This window comes from Aulonocara sp. 'chitande type north' Nkhata Bay, linkage group LG20 (assembly GCF_057382095.1).
Source record: "Aulonocara sp. 'chitande type north' Nkhata Bay isolate Kocher_YH1m ecotype deep benthic linkage group LG20, A_spYH_male_GT1.1, whole genome shotgun sequence".
Classification (NCBI taxonomy): Eukaryota; Metazoa; Chordata; class Actinopteri; order Cichliformes; family Cichlidae; genus Aulonocara; species Aulonocara sp. 'chitande type north' Nkhata Bay.
The window spans coordinates 4,672,763-4,696,171 of record NC_141363.1 but is presented as its reverse complement, the minus strand read 5'-3'; the positions used below and the strand labels follow the sequence as shown (position 1 = coordinate 4,696,171).

Below are 23,409 nucleotides of genomic sequence, written 5' to 3'. Positions count from 1 at the left end.
CAAACTGCAGAAACACAGAGCAATTTTGATAAATAAGGAAACGACTACAAAAGAAAAGCTTCAGATACAAGACAGAGAAGATAGCGAGGCAGTGAAGGGGAAGTGAACTTCCCCCGCTGACGCTCTTGTTCCACAGCAAGAATCCCCCGGTCGGTAGCCTCAAACATCTGGTTCCAGTTAGCTCTCAGTGCTTTGACGCGTTTCCTGTGCTGCTGCTGCTCCACGCAGCCACGGCCACGACGCACACACCCCTCCCAACAAGCATGACAGCAAAACTCTCTTGAGATGATACACTGTAGGTCACACACAGACGCATACGTCTACTCTATGTTCAAACGAGCCAAGAGTGCTTGAGGCTGTACTCTGGCTTCAGACCGTCTGTTACAGAAACGAAGGGGTAATGACATCATAGCCAGAGTTACATTAATAATCTGTGGCATTTCCAAATAAATGTTTTGATGCCATCACACATTTATATCACAAGCAAACATTACTCATCTCATGAAACTTAACACTGTATCTTTTTCTATGAATAATAGCAGCCAGTTCTATATTAAAACCACGAATATGATGGAAGTAAGAGCTAGAACAGGACAGTGACTTTACAAAAGAAATTATTTAGCCTTTTGTTCCCAATATGAAACTCATAGTAATACTTTCTTGAAACCAATCCGCAGTGAGAATTTGCTCAGCAGTAGTGGTGCGTGCGTCACTGTAAAGCAAACATCTAATGCTGTTTATGTTTCGTACCTTAAGCTGAACCGAGGCAATTTCCTGCCAGTTACACTGATGCAGCAATAAAGTATCGAAGCTTTGAGTCTGACACACGGTCACAAACAAGCTCAGAGGCACAGATTGTATTTTTGACCTGTCATGACACCATGTTATGTCACTCACTCTGTGTATGACTATAATGTTTCAGTGTAACTGCCCACATAATTAACAAAAACGCCTTCCAGTGAGGTGATTCCCTTTGTGGGGGAGTGGAAAAGGGTGAACCCAGAATGGAGAAATACATGTGAGATGTGCAAAAAAGAAAAAAACAAAAAACAAAAGAAAAAAAACAAAAACAACAAGGAGCCCACACAGCCCTGCTGCCGTGCAGAGGAACATTGTAACCTCGTGGGCTACACCGGGGATTACGGGTGGTGAAAGTGAGAATGAGGGGGTGAGAGGAGAGAAAGAAACAAAAGTGCAATGAAGAGGAGGTAAAGAAACAGGAAGGAGCTTCTCAAAGGCTTTCCTGCGTTGGAGGGACTCCCTGTACCACGCAAATTCTCTATAAACAGAACACAAAATCATTCTGTGAAATCACCATGTGACTGGAAATTTACTAACCTTCTGTTCGCCTACGCTTAAAAAAAAAAAAAAAAAAAGAGCCAGGCCAGTTTCCATTTCTATTTTAGATTACGCTACAGACGTAAAAACCCGGACATACAGCAAATCTAAGCAAACCAATATTTTCTTAGAGCTTCTTAAGAGTACAGTAACATTGCAACTTTCAATATATGAATAATAGTGCATAAAGATGTCTCCATCTAAATTCGGTTTGCGGTAAAGCCGTGCTTTTTCTAGATTTAAAAAGACACTTTAATTGCTCCCAAGCGCGGGTGAGCATGACCAAATGAGGACAAATGAAAGTTTAAGGAGGCAGTATTGATTTGTGTGGAGGTCAGGGGTAGGTCACCCCTATCAGAGAATCAACAAACAGCCGCCAGCACCCTTCTCAGCTAAGCCAATCACCTTCTGACCTGGTCCACTGTTACCATGGCAAATGACCCTGAACCACACAGACCATAAACTCAGCTCCTTACCGAGTGAAAGCAGCAAAGCGGAGCTACGCAAAGATGGTGGAACCGCAACAAATCTTTAATACAGATTTTACTCTGTTTTCCAATCTCTGGGACTTGGCGAGTATTCAAAAAAATAGTGCTACTTCAGCAGAGATGTGATCTGGTTGTGCTATTGATTCACAAAACGATGTATTAAAATTCATATTATTCCAATTGAAATGTAATTGAAAAGTAACAAATGAGGGCTTTTGCCTGTATGAATCATTAAGCCCTTAAAGGAACATCAATTTAATGGTTTTACATGCAGTTTAGCGTTTGCTTTTGGGATTTTTTACTCTACAAACGCAAAATTCTCATCAATACAATAATGACTGCAAAAATATCACTCCAGTCATGCCCTTCTTATAATCCAATTTTTTGTATCCATGTAGAAGGAAGAAATCTCAGACTCTTGTCTTATATCTACACTTTCCAAATTATCCTCCTCCTGCTCCTCCTTTTAGCCCACTCTCCTAACACCCCTCCTTCCCTCCGAGGCAGGCAGGCAGTGGTGGTAACCAAGCCTCTGGCAGTGTGTTCCTATCCTGCAGGAGCCCTCAGGTTCCAACCTGTCAATATCCCAGGCAGCATCTTGGCTCTGCTGTGGCTCAGTTAACCTCCTCACCCACCGCTACAGCACAAGAGGCTCCTGTCCCTCTGCCAGCCCAGAGACAAGCACATTCTATTCCCCCCACCCCAAGCACTACTTCTCCTTCACCTCAAATACGCTCCTGCACCACAAACACTGAGCTCACATCTGTAAAGGGCAGCACTCTGGCAGCAAAAGCAAGCAAGATGGCAGCCGACGGTAGTTTTCTGCTCACTGACATCTCAGATGCTTTTGGATGACAGTCACGTTGGAAGCTCACTGAGGGTAAAGAGGGAGGATATTGGAGAAAAGCCTGAAGCCTGAAGGGAAGAAAAGCTCAGTGACTCTGTGACAAAGGTCCCATCATCTCATGGTCTATATCAGTTTCAGAGAAGAGGGGTCGCTGTAAGAAAATGAATACATTTTTAAAAAGAAATCGATGTATTGACACAGAAACAGGAATTTCAGAGTGGTTTAAGAGTATTTGTAATCTACAAACGCACACAGGCCTGATCCCAACCGTGGTAACAAGCGTGTGGCAGCATGTCACCCATCCCATCTCAAAACACACGCACTCTCTCCCACACACACACACGAACACACACTCCTCCGTGCCTGACTGCGAGGCACCGTGGCTGTCTGCTGGGAGCTCAGGTTACGGCCGACCAGACTTTATGGAAGCCTCTCTCCCACACCCACTCCCCCTCCGCAGGGCTCCGGAGGAGGTATCGAGTTGCCGGTTCAGCGCCGGCCAGGCTTGGAGCTGGCGGCGGCTTGTGATCTTGGGTGCCTGTGTGTTTTATCTCCCACTCTTTGAGGATATCAGCACACAGCGCTGCTGTCTCTTCAGGTATGTAGGTGTGATTTACATAGACCCTTCGTGCTCATGCACGTACACACAAAATGCGGCCTCCTTCTCAGCACCTGTATTTTATATTCCCACATGCAATAAGAATAAATGAGGAACAAAAGTATAAAATGCTACGTTTTCTCACTTAGAAGCAGGTGTCTCTGAGTCTTATTTGAAGATGTTCACATCTGATTTTGCTTTTACCTTTGTAGAAGCAACTTCAATTTTTACTCATTCATTTTAAAGCAACGGGGTTTCAATTTCCATCTTTAGATGGTCTCTAACTCTTGCTTCTATACACGAACCAAGTCAACAACAAAGTGACACTGAAGAAAATCTGATTACTTTCTGGATAATGAGTGAGATCAGAAGTCTCAGTAAAGGTTGCTCCAAAACCATGATGAATAAAACCAAAACTATCTGCAGCTATAGGGTGGATACTACAAGAGCTAAGAGAAAATACTGATATGTTGACTGACTCTACACCTTAATCGGACTGGTGTCAAAACCCAGCACAACTTTTTCACAACTGAAATGACACTTAAAAGCAATGGCGTGCCCCTTTAAGAAAGACTGTTTCGTGACTCCTACAATTATTCATACATAACCAAAGACCATCACCACAACACCTATGTCCCTTCCAAACCCCATGATGCTATCGGTTCTCTGAGAGAGTGACTTGCTAAAACCCCGTCTATGAGAATCTCATTGTGGCACATTTGCATGAAGGAGTCGCGGGAAAGGTGCACTCGCGGGTCAACATCGAACACACCATCTATATTCAGGGACCTTGTGACGGTTCTACCGCAAGCTCGCTTGCTAGCCTGGCTTGGAACGGCACTCATGAATATTGCATGGGGACATCTGCCACCTCTGAATTATAGATCTGTGGAGGCCCAGCATATGGGAACAGCCCAGCAAGTGCTAATGGCTAGCTCACCATAACAAAATATGGGTTAGAGGCACGTGAATGATAGTTGGGTCATGCAACCTTTCAGTCATCTGAATGTGAGGCGGATTATAAATGTGATTATTTACATGACTCTGTGTGTGTGCGTGTGTGTTCATGTATGTGGAATGAGGATGGATATAGTTATTTGACCACAAACAAGCAACCAAATTACAGACATCCAACTTGCTCATGTGACTGTGAGAAAGCCAGTAAATCACACCATGTGTAGCCCATGTAACTCTGAAGCTAATGTGACCTTCTCACATGGGGAAAAGGCAACAAACGAATTTCCACACAGGAATTAATAAAAGTCAGTCGATCATTTTAAAACACTTCCCAACGCTAAACTTGTGGATGTAAAAAATGAGACTCAGAAACCCTCAGCCTAACAAGCAATGGTTAATGTCCCTGAGCCTTTTATGTAGGCTTCCTCCAGCTGAAGTGCAGCTTGCTTGAATATTCTATACTCTGGTTGCAAGGCCTGCTCTTTAAAGAAAAAGAGAGAGGACAGGAGGGGGTTGGAAGGATGGGGGGTTTATTTTCTTCCGGCCCAGTCGAGCAGGAGGCCTGGTCTACCCGGGACCACTTCGATCTACGCCTTTCTCTCCGGGATTATCCTCTTATCAGCGCCGCAAAAGCCAGGCTAAGAAGCGCCAGTAATTAGCCTATCTTTAATTAACAAGCACTTTGCTTCAAAACCACCCACAGTCCATGTAGGCTCCCACTTGGAAGGCAGTCAGCACCGGCGCAAGGATGAGCAGACTTAATCTTGTTTTTGTCTGACTAAGAGAGAGTGAACATGTAGAAAAGGGCAAAGTTCATTTTCAAGTAGCTGGAGAGTCACACCATGCAGAAACGTCCCTCATGCATGCTCGATCGCAAACAAGCCTTTCTACACCGCAGGTTTCAAAGGGAATCCTACCACCCACCACTGTTCCACTTTGTTGTGCAAGTGTTTATAATGTGTGTGTGTGTGTTCATTTGAGTGTGTACACTAATGTGTGGATGGATAACCACACTCAAATTATGCTACCACTCACCATCATTCACAGACCTAACTTTCCAGGTTTACTGAAGCCTCCGCCGAGCCTGCAGTGGAAACTTGTGTGGGAGAAGATGAAGGACAGAAGTGACTTCCATGCACCTCGCTGAAGATTAGAGGAGAGAAGGTTCACAACCCCACTCTAAACTGCCACCTTTTGGAGAATACATAGTTCTGAATACTTGCTATAAAGTGATGTGGTAAACAGTAGCACAGCTAAGTGGCCTGCTAAGTCACATTATGGTCATAGATCACCAAGCACCGGGTTATGGCTGGAGCAAGATGACAGCTCCGGATGAAAGGAAGAAGTGCAGACTATGTAGAAGGTAAACCATGCCCTAGCTCGGCCTGGCCCTGGCAGTGCCAAGCAGGAGGGGCGGCCCCAGCGTGCATACATTAGCGGTGCTTAGGCGCACTAATTGCTTCTCACTTAGACAAATCTCCTGCAAATCACGGCTGTGCCGCCAGCACTGCCCGAGCCCCCCGGGATGGAGAGACGGCAGGCAGGCGGACGGAGCGAGAGGCAGGAGGAAGAAGAGAAGGAGGAGGAGGGGGGTGGCAAGTGGAGCGTGTGTACCAGAGGCGCCTTGGAGAAGGAGGGAGGAAGGAGAAGGATGAGGGGGGGGATGCTCCCATGAGAATGGAGAGAAACGAAGAGGAGAGAAAGAGAAAGAGAGGGAGAAGCTTCAACACTTCAAGAGGCTCTCTCTCTCTCTCTCTCCCCATCTCTGCTCATCCATAGTCCAGGCTGAGTGCCCCCCACCCCAACCTCTTACACCCCTACGCTCAGAAGCCCCACCGCTGCTCCACTCCTCCAACGCTCCATCCCTCCACCTCCCCACCCCCACCTCTCAGATCTGTGCTCTGCCCCCTCGCTCGCCCCTCCTTTCTCACACTCCCTCCCTCTCCATCGCTCTACAGAAAAGTGGAGGAAAGATGAAACTCTACAAAGAGGGGGGAAAAAAAGAAAAGAAAAAAAAAATCAATAACACAGATGGATAGCTGGATAACAGGGTCCGGCATGCTTCGGCGGTGAGGCAATCCAGAGGGTGCCCACACAACTTCCACAAAGGCGGAGAGATGGGCAAAAACAAGACGCTGGGAAAGAAGGTGGTGATCAGCCTCAGGAAGTCAACATCACCCGCAACACACAAGTACACACTTGCTCACATAGAAGAGTGCTCTCTGCAATGTATGGCTGCAGCCATACACAGACACCCACACACACAAAAATACCCAATATTTCCACAGATGAAAATATAAACAAAAATAAATACGTTTGTTGGAATTACTCATTCTATCCTCAGCCCCACACGGCTAATTGGGGAAATGCTACAACACAATAATAGTCATCAGATAATCTGAGGTAAAAGAAAATAGCCCTCTGTAACAATAAGATAGAATACAAGAGATCAATATTATTGCCAGGTTTATTATTCTGCTGGTGTTAATTTGAATATTGGGTGGCTGAAGGCAACATTTCTCTTTTTAGCAATGGTTTAAAGTATACCCAATCACGAGCACTGTATACAATTTACTAGGGGAAAAAAAGGACCAGGAGTTAGATCTAATTTTTGAGTATATTCATATATATGATGAAGGTTGACATCATATATATATTATATGACTTAGTACAAGTTTGTGGTACTTTTTTACTCAAACTTTTTAGTTGCTAGTGAGGTCTTGTATAGGGAGACACTGAGCTCATTCAAGTCTAAAGCAATTCATGGACAAAGTTGTCTGGGAAAGGGCAGAGAAGCAGTGGGCATCCAATAAAATTACACTCAGGAGAGGTGAGGGAAGAGCTTAGCAGTAGTCCCCAACAAAGAAGCAAACTTAGTTCTACTCAAGCGCACAACTAGAGCAATGGAAAGCATTTCCAGATATTTTCTGAGCCAAAGACAACAAAACGACGGCTCAAACTTTCTTAATTTCTTATACAAGATTACCATTCAGAGTTCAGAGGCCTTGAGGAGACAGATCTAAATGAAGATTAGCATCAACACTTGTGTTTTTTTGTTTTAATTTAATTAATTGGGGAGATAAAATTAGTGGTAATGGAAAAACAGGTCTATATGTAATATAAATATAAAAGGGAGCTGATCTGACACCGATTACCTCATTTCTATTAGCTTGAGCTTTCCCCTTGTTCTTCTTCACCTTTTTCCCCATAAAGATGAAATGTGACGACATCCCCTCTCCTCTCCTGAGTGTTGCCACCTCAGTAGCTGCATAGGCAGAGGCCAAACTCACTACCGTCACTCATTTTGTTCTATAAGAAGGCCTGAAGTAAGCACCAAGTTCACAAAAAGTGCTTCAGTGGTTTCTCCTAGTAAGCTTTCAAGGAGTAAAGAGTTACAATTCACATTTAAGGAGACAAAATTAAAACAATGTTTCTTTCTTTAAGCCCTGAAATACCTGTTTGAGCCCTCTTACCTGGGATCACTGCAAGCTAGCTTAACATAATCAGGCTTACTAAGAATAAACCTGGATTATCCATTTAGTTTTCTTGTAAAACGCACAGGCACTGGGATAATCAGGGCCATCTATCAAATGTCAAAGTGGTTTAAAAAAAACTGTTTGTAGTAACACACCTACTGTCTGTGTCAAACAGTACCTTATAACAGCCCTTTATCTCTCAGGCCATGTGTGATGCACTTCTGCGTGGTTTTTCCTCCCACGAAACCAGTGCAGATTGGGTGTGATGCTTTTAGCAACTGTGGGAGAGGTGACAGGGTGAAGACTTCATTATAATGAATGTCAGCGATGACCCCAATCTCCCATATTCACACATGCACATATACATGCAAATTCACACATGCACATATTCCACCCAGCTCTTCTCCTACAGTCCAATCTTTGCTGAAATTACTATAATCCTCCCTTGGGCATAGTGGTTCTTCTCTCTGTGGCCACGCTGAAGCTGTCCTCAGCAAGCTATTGCAGGTCTGTTACAGTTGGTAAGTGACTGAGGTACATTTGATTATTTACATTTAACACATTTTATTTTTTTCAGTGTATGAAGATTTCAGAATTCTCTTGTCTGAGTTATAATGCTGAAGGTGATTAGGGTGCTGGCTGCGCCCAAGTTTGAGGTTAAGCCTGTTAAGTCAAATCAGAGTAAGTCTAAACTTATATTTACACCTCTGAAGTGGTTTTGTTCAGTAGTAGTGATAAAGTTGATAATGAAAACTATTTAAACTCAAAATTTGTGATCAATTAACACAAACATTTCAGACATTTAATAATTAATCCTTCATTTAGACATTTTCCCCCAATATAATAAATCACCAGCACCATCTACTGTCTACTCCCTACCCTAAAACGAAGACACAAACTAGACCCCAACTCTAAAATATGTGCCTACTGCGCCATCTTATGGAGACAAGCAGACAGCTCAACCCCCAGCAGGCAGATAAAGAATATGCAGCTTTTCTTTGACTGCAATATTTGTATGGCCACATTTACAGAGGACTGAAACACAGGAATCTACAGTAGTTTTGGAATGATAAATATATTAGACAAAACACATAATGGGAGATGTTAATAAATATTAGCATACCTTATGTGAACTAGTATTATTCTTATACGAAATCCATGAAATCCTGGATTGATGCTCGATACTAGAAGAAGACAACCAAACAAGATTAATAGCTTTAATTTCATGGGGGTTTTTGTTGTTGTTGTTGATTTTCATGTTTTCTAGCTACTAGATGGCTAATCCATCACTGAATACAGACCTGGATTAGGTCAAGCACAAAATGGAGTGGAAGTAATCAAGTGCTGCTGACTGTCAGAAATATAACTAGATTAAAACTTAAAATAGCGATTATACAAAAATCTGAATAGTTATCCAAATCATGCCAGCACAGCATAATTTGTAGAGGTCAAAGCTTTTGTTGCATTGTTGTGCAGGTGGGTTTTGAGCTGCAAGACTCTTACACCCTAGTATTACTGACCTGTGAGATCTACCCTGATTAATCCTGGTATGTGTGCAGCTCTCATGACTGAGGGCAGCTTTACACTGAATATTAATTGCAAAGAGATCAGATTTGCACATTTCAAGTGTTTAGTCTGTCCCACCTGTTAATGCCTGAAAAATAGTATTATCTGAAGAAATCTGATATTCCTTGGCTTGTGTGACACCTGTTACGAAATCAGTTTCACCCTGGTTATTTTTTATTCCTCGGGCATCCAGAGACGGCACCGGACTCAGTAGCCATTTTACAAAACTTTTATTCATCTTCAGTTAAGCATGCATCTTCTAGAAGGGAAGACGTGCAAGGCTGGTGTCCCTTTGCAGATCTCCCACTCCTTTGTTTGTTACAGTCAGCTTTATAGAAGTGACCTCATCATAAAACCCCCATGGTGTGTTGAAAACTGTGTTTGTGCATGTATGTGCGAGCACGTGAATGAGTGTGCATGTAGGTGAGGGTGCGTAACAGTTAAAGCACTGTGGGTGTGGGTGTCTGTACCTGTGGCTTCCTGCTGGTCATAAAAGTAATCTCCTCACCCAATCTACACCAAATTCCTTTAGACAACATACAAAACACAGTTAACATATTACAAACACTGAGACCCCCACTCTGCATCCACTGGGCCATTGGCCTCTTGTTGTCTTACATTTACAGATAAGCATGTGGAGAGTCTCCTGCAAACCTACTTCCAAGTTATGGCAATTATGAACTTTTATTAAAGGTACAAGCATCAGCAACCCCCAACTGTAGCTTCCTGTCTCCTTTTATGACAGCAGACCCCCAGTGTCAATAAATTCCTTTCCCTGTACACAATTACACACACACTCTCAAGCCTACAGCTAAGCCAAACTAAAACACACAGACAAATCCTTCCCTATTCCTCTGATCTACTGCTGGACCCTCTCATCCAAGCAAATTTAACATTTTGTATTCTAATAATTGTTTTCTTGTACTCACACACCTTTGCAAGCATATCTACAATATAGCTGGATGTAGCTCTTTGAGTATGTGTGCAGCCTTCAGTGTTTGTATGGACTTTATCTATTTATTAAAAGCACAAAACTGGATAAAAGCTCTTCATTAGTGGTAAGAATTATTTTAAATGACATGTTTTTTGTAATCTTGAAAAAATGTTAAGCAATCTTTACATTTAGAGGAGTTTCAGAGGACTTCTTACAAAGTCTTTTGACTGAAGTGTACCTAGTGCTTGCTAGCACTGCTAGGAAAGGTATCAATTAGTAATTAAAAAGTTAATTTTATGTGTTGTAATGTCAATAATTTTATGGTTTAACTAACAGGGTAAAACACCATAGCTGCATTAGATTACCCAACTAAAAAGTGTCATACTAAAGACATGAAAACAGCTGCGTTTTAGACAGCTAACTGTTAGCAGCGTTAGCTAAGAGCTATCGAATATTTAATTGCTAGAAGCCATTTTTGCATTTGGTAACTAACTAACGTTATTTTATACTTTCTAGATTAGTTGTCTCTTTAACGAGGACATTATAATTATTAACTTTAAGTTAAATGCCCGTGACTGTCATCATTACTTACCGGTCACTGTTTTATTTAACCGTTTAAAATAGAGACTGTATATAAAAGAAAGCGGGAGCAGTCTTTGGTTTCTGTTTGTCATGGGATGCTGCCAGGAAAACAGCTGACTTCCTACTACCAAATTTAACAACATCCGGTTGCTTTCAGTGTAAAATACCCTTTTGGGATGTATGCTTAATTAGGGGTGAAATTATTGAATTAAAAACTCAACTAATGCTTTTTGCACTAGAAAATATATGATAAGCAAGAATGTTACCTCTTCTACAAATCAAATATCCAAACTACAGGCTTTTATTGTGAAAAAAGAGTATTTTACAGCATTAGCTCATTAAGTTAAAAGTCCACTAACACAATCCAAAAACAATTTTAAAACTAGGTCTAGTCAGAATCCAAAAAACTGTAAATTGGGCCGAAATCAAATAATTGGCCCACCTCTTTTGTTGAAGTCTGACAAAATTAATCTACCCTATTACCTTCTTATATTTTAGATCTTTCTTGAATCAGGTTGACTGTGTATGCACAAATCAAAATCCGGATCAGAAACAGCTTCAACAACACAAGTGAGGGAATCATCCTCTGCATGTCCTATTTCTTATTAATAGGTAGCCAGTTCACTTCCTCAGCTACAATCTTTCGTTCCCACCAGCTACAATGGACACTCTCTGATCACAAAAGCACAAAACTGCATGAACAATGTTAGTGGTAACTCCACATACTACTATTAGGTAAGTTGATTTTTACAAATTTTGTAGTAAAAATGCTAGATGAAGTGCATTTAGTGGATCCTATTTAGACTTTCTGTCCAGCTGAAATATTTGAGTTTTATATAATCAACCTTGGCGCTCTGTCGCCATCTTCTGGTCAGCCACCCATAAAAATGACAACAATAACATTAAGACTGGTTGTTAACCATCGTTATAAAATTAAATATTGTTTTGGAGTTTGGAAGAACCTTTGCTGAACACTGAAATGATCCTAAATTACCAGAAGTTGAAAGCTTTAAAGCCACTTCCAAAATTTGTGTTTTGGAAAAAAAAAGATTCATTTGGCATGAAGACTTTTTATTTAAAAGAACAAATAAATATATTGTTTGTAACTTTTTACATCTTGCCTCATGTGATGACATAATAGTAAGTCAGTGACCCTCTGGTTCACCTCCAAGGTGACAGCCCCCTCTAAGGGTTAAATACCTGGAACTCTCCGCCAGTCGTTTTAGAAGTGAAGAGGTCTCTTGGATGAGAGGCGAAGTCCAATCACCTTCTTTTCAAGCGCTCAAGACTGTTATGACCTGGAAGATTGAGAACCTATACAGCCATATCTCCATGTAACAGCACAACCACTATGTTTTTACATACATAATCTATTTTTGGATTTTTGCTTATTCACAAGGGTTCGCCAGCAGGTTTCTGCATGTTTGAGTCGGCAGATTTTACATTGGATGTCCTTCCTAATGCTGTTCCACAGGGACTGGTGTCTCCTCCCAGGAGATCTTTCACTTGTTAGGCAAATATGTGAACCACTACACCGCAGGACCACTATTTGCATAATTGCTCTTCCCGTGATGACAGAACAACTGCAGGTGGGGCACATACAAATCAGGCAAAAACATGAAACTACTTTGAATGAATATGATTTGGTAAAATTACATTTGAACTGGTTATTGTTAATGATTAAAAGGAATTGTGGGGTGTGGGGTACAAACAAAGTGGGGCTCAGCAGAAAAGGTGACTGCAACTAATTTGTGAAGCAAATTGTTTGAATTTCTTTGCTTATCAGAACTGTGTGACACAAATAAGTCTGTAAGGCTGCGAAGTATCAAAGTTTTTGATCATAATTATGTCAGAAAAGACTGATTCAAATGAACCAAATACAACTTCATGACTAAAGATATAACTATTTTTTGGTTAAAACCAAATTAAGACTATAAAATGTGAATATTAACTCATACTGTGATATGGATAAACTTCCAACAGATTAATGTTAGGGGATCACAGCACATCCACAATATTACGCTTAATAATAACCAACAAGACCTAGGGTGTGCAAAATATTCCATCCATCCATCTTCTTCCGCTTTATCCGGGGCCGGGTCGCGGGGGCAGCAGTCTAAGCAGAGAAGCCCAGACCTCCCTCTCCCCAGCCACCTCCTCCAGCTTTTCCGGGGGAACACCAAGGTGTTCCCAGGCCAGTCGAGAGATATAATCTCTCCAGCGTGTCCTGGGTCTGCCCCAGGGCCTCCTCCCGGTGGGACATGCCCGGAACACCTCACCCAGGAGGCGCATCCTTGTCAGATGCCCGAACCACCTCAGCTGGCTCCTTTCGATGTGGAGGAGCAGCGGCTCTACTCTGAGCCCCTCCCAGATGGCTGAACTTCTCACCCTATCTCTAAGAGAGAGGCCAGCCACCCTTCGGAGGAAGCTCATTTCTGCCGCTTGTATCCGCGATCTCGTTCTTTCGGTCACTACCCACAGCTCGTGGCCATAGGTGAGGGTAGGGACGTAGATCGACCGGTAAATTGAGAGCTTCGCTTTTACACTCAGCTCCCTCTTCACCACGACGGACCGGTGCAGCGTCCGCATCACTGCGGCCGCAGCACCAATCCGTCTGTCGATCCCCGGCTTCCTTCTCCCATCACTCGCCAACAAGACCCCGAGATACTTGAACTCCTCCACTTGGGACAGGAACTGCAAAATATTATTTTTATTAAATAAAATATATATCTTTATGCCTAATTAACCTTTTACCACCTGCTACTTTTAATCTTTCAAAGTATGAGTCAGCGGAGTATATTTTCTTATTGTCCATAAATCCTAGAGATTATGAATATATCCCAGCATGTGCATGTGCAGCTTAGAGTCAAACACTTAACATTTTTTAAGATTTACATCTTCGGTGGGGATTAACCTGCTTGGGGTTGAGTAGCTTAAACAGGGTATCAGAAATGAAAGGCAGACTTTGCAGAATTTATTGACATTAAAAGGGTTTAAAAGTTTTACCTTTAAGCTAGTGGCAAATAAGAACTTGGTTTAGATGGTGTACAAAAATGACCACAAGCCATTTAGAGTCATAAAAAGGGAAATTAGTGAGGGCAATGCATTATATTTTATTTAGCTTTTAATTCCTGTTGTTCCACCTTGTCTCACCAACCCGCCATGCACAGTGCACTCAACTCTGTGTGCGCTTAAAATCTAAGCTGCCTTTTTTGGATTTAAACAATATTTTAGTACAATAAATAGAATCGTGAAAGTGATCTTGTAGGGTTTTTTTCTGTGCAACCTTTTTATCTTCAGCTCATTTTCATGGTGTTACGCTGTGAGGGAAGCGAAGCGTACGCAGGAGCAGCGTGGCCAGTGGGTATGTGTGCGCGGCGGGCGGAGAGGGTCGCGGACAAACAGAGTGTGACAGGTCCGCTCAGCCACGCTGGGATAGAGGGTCACGCCTACAGCAGCGCTCGAGACAAGGTCAGCCACGACGAGACTGACGAGCAGCACTGGTGGAGATTACGCATGATAAGCCACCGCTCACCCAGTGGCCTCTTCGCTCGCTCTCATTTTCCCCTTCCTCCCCCTTCACAGCCGGCCTTCTCATATCTCTCTGCCACAATGTCAAGTGTTTACCGTTTTAGTTTGCTTCACTGAAAGCCATTTGGTATGTTCAAACATTTCTGCCTCCCTGGAGCGCTGCTTGCGCAGGGACATATTTCCTTTAATGAGGGCAAGCAGGCAATGCAAGAGACATCTTTCACTGCCTGCTTTTATTCGTACACACCTAGAGACACACACACACACACACAAGCAAGCAAGCAACTTCTTGATTTAGACACCTTACACTGTACTGTTATGAGCACAGACAGTTAGCGAACCTGCCACATTTCCCTCCCACGCAAAAGTCGCTGAGCTGTTTCTGTCAGCAGCGAGTGGGAGAACGTGGCTCCACAGCGTGTTTGCTAACAGTAAGGAAACCCAGCAAAACGCACACACACACACTACACAAACACAACCTTATCAGTGTTTACACATATTGCCTGCTAAAGCTCGTGTATGCACAGCGTGCATGCTGCAATAAAACTTACATTGGCCTGTTTCCACTACATCTGCTAGCTGTGTGAGTAATCACACTGCATGGGCAGGGTGTGTGTGTGTGTGTGTGTGTGTGTGTGTGTGTGTGTGTGTGTGTGTGTGTGTGTGTGTGTGTGTGTGTGTGTGTGTGTGTGTGAAGAGAAGCCACTTCATGCCATCTGCATGTGCAGAGCATGCTGTATTTGAATCTGGATACAGATACAAGGCAGTTGGTTTCTCCCCCTTTTTTTGCAGCTCAACACTCAACAGAATCAGTGTGTGAGTGTTGAGGATCACATGTTTGCCAGAATTAATTAGTTTACAGCTAATAATCTGACCATATTTGCGGCCAGCAGTAGAGCATGTTGCCAGATCAAATGGAAAAAAAAGACTCCGAGCAGAAAATCAGCTCAGTGTTCATCTGCCTGAAAAAGGAAAAATAATGACTTTTCCTGCTTTAAAAAGAAGAAAATCAGAGTGAAACTTTAATAATTTTTCATTAATTGGTGCACATGCCATCTGGAGAAAGCCACACCTTAAATAAGAGAAAAACTTTTCCACACAGAGGCATACATGTGCATTTCCAGTAGAGGACTCTCTGCACCGCCTTCCCTCCGAATGACATCATGATGCACATTGAAAGCAGATGTGCTGGACGGGTTACAGCGCTCCCTGAAGAGGGCGGCCTTGTCAAGTGCCTTTTAAAGAACCTTTGAAATACACCATGCTCTGCTCTTGTTTCATGAATTAACAGGCTTACACACCCACTGCAAAGAGAAGGTTAACCGCTGCCTCGCGTACAAACACCTAAAAAAAAAAAAGGAAAAAATCTAAAAACAAAATCAGCTCTTTTTGTCATATGGGAGGGAAATGATCAAAATATTCACAGTAGTGCTTTAACTAAACAAAAACAAAAACGTCAATCAAATAAACTGAACGAGCACAAGCTGTAAAACGGTTTAATGGTCGAGTGCAGCCCCTGTGCCAGCGCCGCGTTCAGCTCAGGCAGTTGCAGCTCATGTGGCGAGCTCGCTGCTCTTTGTTCTAACCAGAGCATATGCCACAAGCCCTCACTGCTTTTCCTCAACAGCTGCTAAGCCCATTAAATCTGCAGCCAGCCACAGGAGTGGAGGGCGTGCAGGGAGGAAAGGAGGGAGGAGGGCTCGACTAAGCCGTGCACTGTTCCTCCGTAACCCCGGGGGCTGCTCCGCAGAAATGTTCAACACGAGAACACATAATCGGGATGAGCGCTGCGCGTTGACGTGCTATATCTGTTCATTAGATTCACTTTAATCCCGATTATTACGGCATCGTCGCTGTCATATGCTTGGATCATGTGACCTAAAGTAAAGCTATATAAAGAAGATGCACTCAGGCTGCTCTACGAGGTGCCTTTAAAGGAGAATTTATGAGCAGTGTGGTGATTATCCGGCATCCATTCCGCATCATTTAGTGAACTAACACTGCCTGTTTGCTCTGCAGTCCTGTGCCTCAGGCTCCGGAGCTCAATGGCTCCCAGTGCCTCTATTTGCTGTGCTGCAGGATATCACAACACTATTCATTTCCAGGCTTCACATCACCTCATTAAATTGACCTGTCCCTCTGCACAGTATTAAAAACAGCTTTATGAAGACTTTCCTTTCACACACGCACAAATTTAAAAAAAATAAAAAAAAAGGGGGGGGGGCAGTATAGCTCTTCTATTTTGTCTCTGTATGGCTCATTTCGAGGCTCAGTGATTTGCCTGGATTTGCTTCACACCTCCATCTCGAGGGGGCTTCAGCTTGTCCATAACCTCGCTGCTCTCAGCTGGTGAAAAGCTCCACAGCCAAGGGATTAACCACATCCTGTGATTAGCAGCCCACTACTTCACCCAAAGGAGGATTTTACACTCAAATCACAAACACCGCCTGGATCACAACGCTTAAAAGAAACCGTTTTCATTCGAGTCATTATAGAGATATCAACGTTTCTGCCATTACACTGATGGCATAAATATTTACACTCAGTTATACTTATTATAGTGTTATCAGATCAAATATTAAACTCTAGTAATCTGTGGTAAAAGCAAACAAGGGACTAAGCTATATTGTAAATATATAAGTAAATCTATAATACTGCACTTTTAGGAGATGTTTCATGTAACAGTAAGAGAGAAAAATGGATGATTTACATTTTCTTTCCTTTATAATTGGGCAGAAAATGCCGCTTTATGCTCGCAGCCTTCATTAAACAAACCCGTACCAGTGTAATGTGGATTCTTTGCAGCCGCTTGACTTACACATTCAAACAGAGCGTAAAAAAATAGTAGCACAGATATGTCCATTTGCTTTAAGACATTTCAGCCCACAGTCTTATTATCTTGTGAAATGAAGCAGAAAACGTGTGGTGCGGGTAAGGCAATAGGCAGAGAGAAACCAGGCCTCGGTGTAAAATATATGATGACAGTGGTGCTGGAGATGGTCTATTACTGCCGAATCTTCCCAGAGATGCTATTTTCATCCAGAATAAATTGTATTCTGGAGCAGGGACAAATATTGTGCTCGCCTCCTCTTCTTTTGATAACCAAGGTGAGTGAGGAGGCCTGGGGCAGCATGCATTTAAACATCTTTTTTTTTCTTCTTTCTCCATCTCCGAGGTGGTGCTTGTCCTCGGGGCCTTGAAGGCTGCTGCTGCCCGCCCGCCGGTGAGTTTATCTGCCAGCACAGTGGCCGAGCACTCTCTTCCATGGACTCCAACTGAAGATTAATTACACAGCAGAGGTGAGGGGAAAAAAACAAAGGCCAATCCATCTGTGTCAGGGCAAGTGGACAGCCCCACGGCGCAGTGGGTGAAAGCACTGGCAACGCCATCTATCACGGGGTCGGCTACAGCACAAACACAAGGTCAGGGTGCTCCTTGTCCCCAAGCCGCAGCGTGGTAGCCCCACTTGCACCCCAGAGCCCTTATTTGGCCCCAAGGCCCCCTTCTTAGTCTAGCTATAGTCCTTAGCACAGCAGTAGGTGAGGCTAACCAGTTGCCACACCACAGGAAAAACCAGTAGCGGGCTTCTCCGTGGTAGCAGGCGACTGACAGCATACTATCAGTCCTGGCCCACAGACTGATGATAGCTGAGGAAATTGCTAAGGAGTAGAAGCCATTTACTGCCTGTGATTTATTTAGCTTTGGTGCTGTTGCTACCCATAGACAGGCAGGCTTTTATAAAGCCACCACAGCAAGCATGACAGGCCAGGGTCGAACACGCGCTGTCTGCATAATGGGAGACTGTGAAGCTGCTCTATAGCATGTTAGGCCAGTCGGTTAATGACAACCTGATTCCCCCAGAGTCACATCTGTTGTGCAAAATAAAACACATTTATGGTTTGATTTATCAGGAAAAGTGTCTGTGTGAGGATTTGCAGCTTTGCTCTTTATTTCACTCTAAACTGAATTTTTACAGTTTTTACTCCTGGAAGAGAAAAAAAGCTAATAATAATCGTTGGTTACAGCCCTAATGGGAGTAGGGAGTATGTATCTATACCGAGATGATCATATAGCAAGCTCAGCACAGCAGACAGTAAGGACAATAATAAGCATTCCTTTAGGGGAGAGTGGTGCTGTTCCCCTGCTCAGACTACAGGGAGAAAATGCTGTCAATAAGCACCTTTTATGTGTGGGACAGGCACAAGCTTTGTGGCTGTGTTGGCTAGTAAAGCACCTTTATATTGCAGAGAAGATATTTCAGTAGCTGCTTAACAGAAATGCTCAAGTCCAAATGCAGAAATCCACCTTTAGGAAACACTATTAATTAATCTTAAACTCACAATCATGATCTTGTGGGTTTGAGCGGCTAATCTGCTTTTGTATGACTATTATTGTCTAGAAAAGATGCACAGCAAACCAAATTATTTCTATGAATTTTACTGTTTTTGTTCCTTTTTCAGATTATGTCTTTCTTTAGACATCAATATATGAAAAATATAGCATGTAAACAAGCCAGATTATAGCAAAACTGCTCATTTACCGCGGTAGTCTCACCGTGGTAAATGAGCCACATTCCTGGAGCACCATCCACAGTTTGCCTGTAAGCAGCTTCTCCGGTTTATATGTTCAATGATGGTGAGACTACAGCATCTATATATAAAAAGAAGACATTTAGCTCATCTTGGTAAAGCGATGCTGTGACCTTCATCATTTTAAGTCTGTGCAAAGGAAAGCTCTGCTGAACCCTGGGCAGGAAGGAGGTAAGATTGCCTATTAGTAGAGTTAAGCTATCATTTGAAGGTCAAGGCAACAAATTTAGAGTAAAAGAGTGGGCATGACTGTAAAGGTTTGAGGTTAATGTACCACCATGTTAAATTTTAATGGACTTCAAAACATGGAAATGAGACAAAGGCAGAGAACGCTTTAAGTTTTACTTCACACATTATTCAAAGAGCTCGAGTGTAAAGATGGAGGCAGATTGTCAGGGATATGTGGGGGACATTTAGGCACCATGGTTTGGGTCCAACCATCACCTTAGAGGTGAGGAAAAAGGAAAATTCTGGGTGGTCACCTGTATCCTATGATGGAATATTTCCATCCTTATAGGAGTAGTGCTTTTCACGATGAGTAGCGCACCTGTAAGGCACTGATTGGTCTAATGAGTATAATGGCCTTCACAGCTCCCAGATTTTAACTACAGTCATCAGCATTTTGGTTTGGGCGTTCCATCCATCAATCCATTCATCCATCGGTCCATATCCAGTCCAGAGTTGCTGAGGGCTGAAGCTTATCCCAGTTGCCATAGGATAGGTAGCATACACCCCGGACTGGTTGCCAGTTTGTTGCCTGACTTGCATTCTCCTTTAATTTGTTTCACATCTGTGTATTTCCAAGCATTACATGTACCACACATTCAAGGTATGTTAGCTATAGGTGGACATTTTGATGTTATGTAAACAGGTCACCAGTAGCTGGCTGCCTGAGATATCAGACAGGCTGTTGTTCACCATGTAAAAAAACAGGAAGTTCGTGGGACAGTGTGATATGTCTATAAAGACTGTGCTCATCAAAACTGGGTTAAAAATAGTTTGTTATCAGGTTTAACAAACATCCGCTCCGATGGCAGGAAGTTGAATCAAGTCAATAAACCTGAAAAAGAGGATTGAATGTGACCCCAATCTGACCATGCTGTTAGCTTCCTGTCTCTGATTATGAGATTTATTCTGGTGTTAATTCTGATTTAAATTATTAACTTTGATTTGACTCTGATATGGATGATATACAGTGCAGTATTGTGCAAACATCTCAAACCGACCCTCATTTTTTTGTGTTTTGCTTCTACAGAACCACGCTTTGTTGTCATTTTTAAAGTGGCCTTGAGCAACAGTTCTTCAGGCTTTCAAAGTTTTTCTCTGGACACTGGCTGCTTTTTCACTCATGTTCAGTCCAGTCCTGTGGACTACTCAACACTGACCTATGAGTCATTCAAGCATAACAAGGCACCTAACTCAAGGGATGAACCAGTGAACTTGTAAACTGTATCTTTGTTACTTTGTTCCTGTTTCTTTAGTTAAATCTACAAAAAAAGCCAAAGATAACACAGTATGTTATCAAAGATAATGTGGTGTTAAAAACATTGAGGACAAAAGCAGAAGTGGTGGGCTTAACCGCAGATGAGCTGTATCTGAAAGAGAGAGGAAAAAATCCATCAAAGTCCTGACACAGGACCTGAGAGATGTATCTGACCCTTCAGTTGAGCATCTACTGTTCACTGAAGCCTCATCAGAGATGATTTCAGTGGAAGGGTGGCAGTCAAGAAGCCTTAAAGGAGGAAAACAGAGAGAAAAGGCTGAGGTGAGCAAAATTACACAAGAACTGGACTGAAAACCAGCAGCAACAGGTCTGATGGAGTGTAAATCTCTTCTACAGCCATCGATAAAACACAGTGGAGGCTCTGTTGTGGTTTGGGATGCATTTTTTTAGCATGAAAATGATCCCAAGCACAATGCATAATGCAGTAAAAGCATACCTGGATTGAGCAAAAAAGAAAGTTAGGATTGTCAAGACTTTGTTTTTGCCTTATTTGCTGTTCTTCCATAGTAACAGTACAAAAAATGAGTGCATGTCCAATTTTTCTAGTGAAATATAAAAAATAATGGGTGGCTCAAGAGTTTTGCACAGTGAATATAAGCTTTGTCGTCCTCCCCCAGCTGTAATCTGTGTTTGTTGCTTAGTAGCATAAAGGTGTGTCTGCCGTGTGGCATTCACACTTCTGTAGTTGTGCATTCAGATTAAAAACTGTGTGAATAATCTGTTATGAATAGTAACAGTACACTGCTGTGTTTATGTCAAAGATGAGGCTGCAGGGACGCGTTACAAACCCTGTGACCGGCAACAACAGCAGAATCAGTTCATCAAGAAGCACTGATGTACTAACCTGCTGCTCCTGCACAGAATCAAAGCAGTTCGGGGTTTATTATGCACTTTCTGCTTTAAGGACTAAAAGAATTTATTTACAAATGCTGCACTAAAACGAATCTGTTTTTGAGTTCTCTGGGATTTGAAACCCATTAAAAGGGTTCGGGTTAGCCACATGGCAGTATGCAGGCTGTGTCTTAAATTCACTCTGGGTTTCTGTGCCCTTTAAGCAGAGGAGAAGTAAATCAGATCACAGCCTGAAGTCTTTATTTTCATCTGAAAAATAAATTTGACAGAGTGCACTGCCAGAAGAACCAATATCCCCTGCACTGTCCCACTAGTCCGAGATGACAGTAGAGGACATTTTTGGTAGACTGCAGTCTCGGCAGGGCTCTTATTTTCCCAGGTTTTCCACTGGGTGAATGGCGAAGTGAAATGCTTTGCTCTGAAGGAGCTGAAATGTCATGTCTCTGCGACTCTGACAGTGTACAGACGCCACAGTAAGAAACATGCAAGGGGACGGCTGGAAGGGCAATACCCGAGGCTCGGTGTGCTGCGGCAGCCCCGAGTCCCACTGAACGTTAAGTATGTGCCAGCTGCATGCTTTATGACAACACAATAAAGAGGAGCCTGGAAGTCTAGCGTGTGAGCTTAACATTGTCTCTCTCCTGCCAACAAGGACCCGAACCTGGCACGCTTTATTGAGCAAAGAGTTCCTACGACTTTGGCTACAGGCTGCTCCCTTGAAATAAAACTCAAGACAATAGAGACAGAAGGGAGAACGAGTGTGGGAGAAGGAGAGGCAGTCTGTGTGAGGTTTGTGGTAGGCGTCAGCGCAGAGGCCTGCTGAGGGCGTTTATGTGTGTGTGTGTGTGTTGGGGGCGAGTGAGGAATGCACAAACCGGGCCAGTGGGTTGATCCGCTGGTGCAGACAAGGGGGAATCCAGATCGGCTATGACACAAATGTGAGGGCAGGATATCATTAGAAGCATGGGAGCTCCAGCCTGAGCCTCAAACACACAGCAGGCAGCAACGCAAACAGATACTCAAAGATAAACACACACACGCACGGCGAATGAACGTTAAAGTTGGTCAAAACGGCAGCAAGCTCTTAACAAAAGACAGGGGTTATGATGCTGTGGTATGCAGGCCTGCAGGATCCTCCTGGGATGGTGCAGAACAGCTCCTTTGTTCTTATCATAAATTATATGCTGCTCTGAGTGGACCTAACAAGCAACACAGGCTTGTTATGAGAGGGTCGTATGAATTTTTAATGTGGAAAGTAACTGCAGTAAAGTTGCACAAAAAAAAGGTGAGCTATAGAAGTCTGAAGCAGCGGTGGAGGAAACACCCTGATTATTTCCCAGTGTGTCGGAAATGTGAAGACGTTTTGGATTTAAAATGTTACTTTTGATTAAAACAGCCCCAAATCATGGTGCTACCACCACCATGCTTGACAGCTGGCACGCCTCACCTTCACGCCTCCAAACATACCTCTTGTCGTTGTTGCAGAATAGCTCAAATTTTCCTCCAGAAGGCATTTGGCTTTTCTATGTAGACAGCTGCAAATTTCAGTCCAACTTGAAGGTGTTGATTTTGGTGCAGGAACTTGTTTCTTGGTCAGCAGATATACAGTTGGCTTCACTGTGGACAGTGACGCTGGTCTTTTCCAGCTCATGGCAGGATTCATCCTTGGTGATTCCTGGGCTGATCTTTAACATTATAACAAATTTCCTCCCGTCTGAGGGTGACAGTTTACGGAAGTATGGAAAAAGAACCAATGTGGTGACAAATCTGAATAATTTGGACTTGTATATATTATTGTTTGAACTGATGATCATGGAATCTGCTCTAAATCTACAATTTTCCTTTTTAAATCTTCACGGAGTTCACCTTTTATCAAAATTATAGCAGGAAAAAAAGGAGCTGCAACGTGATCAACCTCATGTATGAGCTCAAGGTTGTAGTCCTGATAGTGAAAGAGTTCACTGATGACTTCACAGCTTGCAGGAGCAACATTGGGCTTCCATTTAGAAAAGATACATCAAAATTAGTTGGATAGCATTTCATTATTTAGCATCACAACCGTCCAAAAAACCCCAAAAACCAGCCATTGAAGCAGCCAAGGAGGTTTTCGGCTTCAGTCGGTGAGATATTCTCATCCAGTCAGAGTT

General features: G+C 42.9%; 1 long non-coding RNA gene across 1 annotated transcript; it reads right to left on the bottom strand.

Annotated features, from left to right (window-relative positions):
• Window positions 1–5,262: 5,262 nt before the first annotated feature.
• LOC147304943 (uncharacterized) lies at window positions 5,263–10,910 on the bottom strand. Its single transcript, XR_015126667.1, has 5 exons — window positions 10,797–10,910; window positions 9,741–9,796; window positions 8,828–8,888; window positions 7,883–7,982; window positions 5,263–5,371 (listed from the first exon to the last, which is right to left on the bottom strand). It is a non-coding gene; the product is annotated as an uncharacterized LOC147304943 (long non-coding RNA).
• Between the last annotated feature and the right edge of the window lie 12,499 nt (window positions 10,911–23,409).